We start from the raw sequence: 3,438 nt of genomic DNA on the forward strand, positions 1-3,438 counted from the left end.
GGACAAAAGTTTTCTTCTGCCAAATACCTTCCGTGTGGCCTTGGGCAGGTCACTACTTATCTGCAAACCACAGTTGCTGGTAAAACATTATATCAATTAGTCATTCGCATAATTAGTCTACTTGAGCCTTCTTCAAAGAAAATAGCATTGGTCCCTACACAAACATCTATTGATTATGGCAGTGCCCCGCCCTGGGCTAGATGCTGGAGGGGCCTGCTAGTAGTTCCCACTCTCCTGCAGGAGGCATTGAGGGCTTACTCTCAGTAAGGCATGATGCAAAGAGCTCCAGGGAGATGATGACTTTTCACTTTACTATATCTCTATATTTTAAGTACAATGACTATTGTAGCCATTTTAAAGCTGCGGAAACCGAGGCTCAAATGGGTTAGCCAAAGTACACATGGTCACACAGCTCATTAACTGCTCCAAGAGAGGGAAGCACTGAGGAGGAGCGTGTAATCCAGCAGGAGCAGAGGGTTGATCAGGAAGGAAAGCTTCCTGGAGGAGGTGATGTTTGTATCTTGCAACCTGAAGGAGGAGTCAGCAAAGGAGAGGGGTGTCAGAAGAGGGGACAGCAAGGGCAAGAGCCAAGGGAACAGAGAGAGCATGAATAATACAAAAAGGATGTGATGACAGGTGAAGCTAGAGGTCAGGTGACTAAAGACTTGACTGCCAAGTTATTAAGAATTGGGAGTTTTATCTGATAGACAATGAGGGCCCGCTGACAGGTTGTTAACAAGAAAAAGACATGATCAGATTTGTAATTTTAGAAGCTCAGCTCAACTGCCCTCATAAAGGTCCAGGCCTCCTCAAGGTCCTATCTCCATAAGGAGTCTGCAAAAGGCTATGAGCACCTCTCAGCCAATGGAAGGCCCATTGCCTTTACAGCACCACAGTCTGGACCCACGATTCCATGCTATGTACTGGCTCAGCAACTTTATCTCTCTGAACTACAATTTCTTCATCCGCAGTATAAAATAACAGCAGTTCCGTGGACAGACTCTTAAGAAAATGAACGTGAGATTGTATCTATAAATGCCTACTTCGGCATCTAGCACACCAGACCTGCTCAGTAAAGGAGCTTCTTTCCCATCTCCTTTTCCTGAGATGCATTCTCTTTATTCCTAAGCTGAAAATAAACAATTTATAAACATGTTCTTTGATTGACCAAATGATTGACTGGACCGTTGTTAGTTTCCACAATCAGAAGTTTTGACTACTCATGAGCAGTCTTGACTGCCTCCAACATGCAGTGATTTTGAATTTATCTGAGGGCTGGATAGAAATTGCAGAAGCAAGAAAGCTGATGAGAGGGGCAAGTCGTTTGTGGCTAGTGAGAACATCTGACCACATTAGTCAGGTGAAGATTGAGCTGCTCTAACAAAGAAATTCAAATTTTTAGGTTTCTCTTTCGTGAAACAGCCTCAAAATGAGCTGCTCCGGTCAGTAATGAGGCTCTGCTCCTCATGGTCACTCAGAGACCCAGGTTCCCACTTCTTATTGCTCCAATATCCTCTAGACTAGAATATTATTGCTGTCCGAGTAGCCCAAGTTGAGTCACCATCACAGCTGGGTTCCAGTTGCCAGATCAAGAAAGAGTTTTGCCCCATAACTCAAATCTCAGACACACAAGTGGCACACATAACTTCCACTGGCAAGAACTCAGGAACATGGCCACACCTAACCACCAAGACTGCTGGGAAACAAAATCTTACCTCTCCATCCACACGCTCGGATACAATTATAATAATAGGAAAAATAGAAGAATGGATTTCGGTAGCCAGCTCAGAAACAGAATCCATCTCACTAGCTGAGGAGCAAGCACATACAGGAAATGAGATTTTGCTGTAAGACAACACAGGTGTTCCACAGATGCATTTTGATCACCCACCTCAGGGGCTTACAATTTGGGGGAATTGCTAGGCCGTTAGGCAGGACATGTCATCTCCAGTTCAACTACAGACCTCACTATTCCCTATTTTTATAATGCAGGCCAAATTCACATAGTTACGTCATATTCTTGACCATTCTAGGCATTTGAGTCTGGGACCCCTGTTCCATAATATCAATTATAACAATAATTATTATGATTGGAGCTGGGAGAATATTATCGAGATGTTATGACTACGATTCATACCAATCAATCACCTTGCCACTCATCATACTCTATTATATGCCATATCTTTTTATCCCTATTTGCTTGCTGATCACCAAAACCTATGTGCTTCTCTTCATCCCGGGCATACTTCTAGACTACATTTCCCAGCCTCCTCTGCAGCTGGGTGTGGCCTTGTGACTGAGTACTCTACAGTGTAATGTGAATAGAGGTAATAATACGCAGGCCTGGCCCGTAAAGACCTCCAGGCAATCCTTAACTCCTGGTTGACTGGATGGCTGAAATGATCCCCAGGGAGACTTGGGAAGCTAAATGTTTCAGATGACAAACCCACTGGAAGCCAGCATCCCCAGATGACTGCATGGGCATAAACACCAACAGCTTGGAACCACCTTAGACTGTAGTATAAACAAAAACCCTTGAACCATGATACCTTTGGGGGTCTGTTTTTTACAGCGGTTAGCCTCCCCTAACCAATACACTCCATTTTATAAATATAGGAATGGACTTATAGAGAAGTCAAGACATCTGTTCCAGGTTACAAAGAAAATACATGAGAACTCAGAGATTTAAACCCAGACCCACTGATTCCAAAGCCTGGGCTCAAAATGCCTCTTATGACTTATTTTCAGTCAAGTTTATTGAGGTATTATTTACACGCAATAAATTGACTCTTTTTAGGAGCACAGTGACATGAGTTTTGACAAATTCAGTCATGTACTCATCAGCACAATAAAGATATAGAACATTCCCATCATGTGCATGTTGGCAATTGACCCCCTTCTCTTTCTGTTTCCCCAGCCCCTGCCAACCATTAACCTGATTTCTGTCATTAGACTTTTGGGATCATATAATAGGCAGCATTTCATGCCTGACTTCTTTCACTAAGCATGTGATTTTAAGATTCACCCGTGTCGTTGCTTAGATCAGTAGTTTATTCCTTTACTGAGTGGTATTCCAATATATGGAGGTACCACTATTTGCTTATCCATTCATCAGCTGATGAATATCTGGATTATTTCCAGGTTGGAGCTTTTACAAGTAAAGCTGCTGTAAACATTCATATACAGGTATATGTGTGGACGTATATGTTCGTTTCTCTAAAGCTTGATGGGTCATACATAAAGTGTATCTTTAACTTCACAAGAAACTGTTTTCCTAAGTGGTCTCCCAGGTTTTTATGAAGATGGCACCAAACACGTGAAAAAAGAAGTCCTGGCTCTAAATGCAAAGCAAAGGCTCCGAAGACTCGGAAGACAGTGCTGAAAGGTGCCCAAAGCCACAAAAACAATGAAGGTCCAGCAACTTCTTTGTCACCTACT

The sequence above is a fragment of the Pteropus alecto genome, unplaced genomic scaffold (genome assembly GCF_000325575.1).
Source record: "Pteropus alecto unplaced genomic scaffold, ASM32557v1 scaffold164, whole genome shotgun sequence".
Classification (NCBI taxonomy): Eukaryota; Metazoa; Chordata; class Mammalia; order Chiroptera; family Pteropodidae; genus Pteropus; species Pteropus alecto.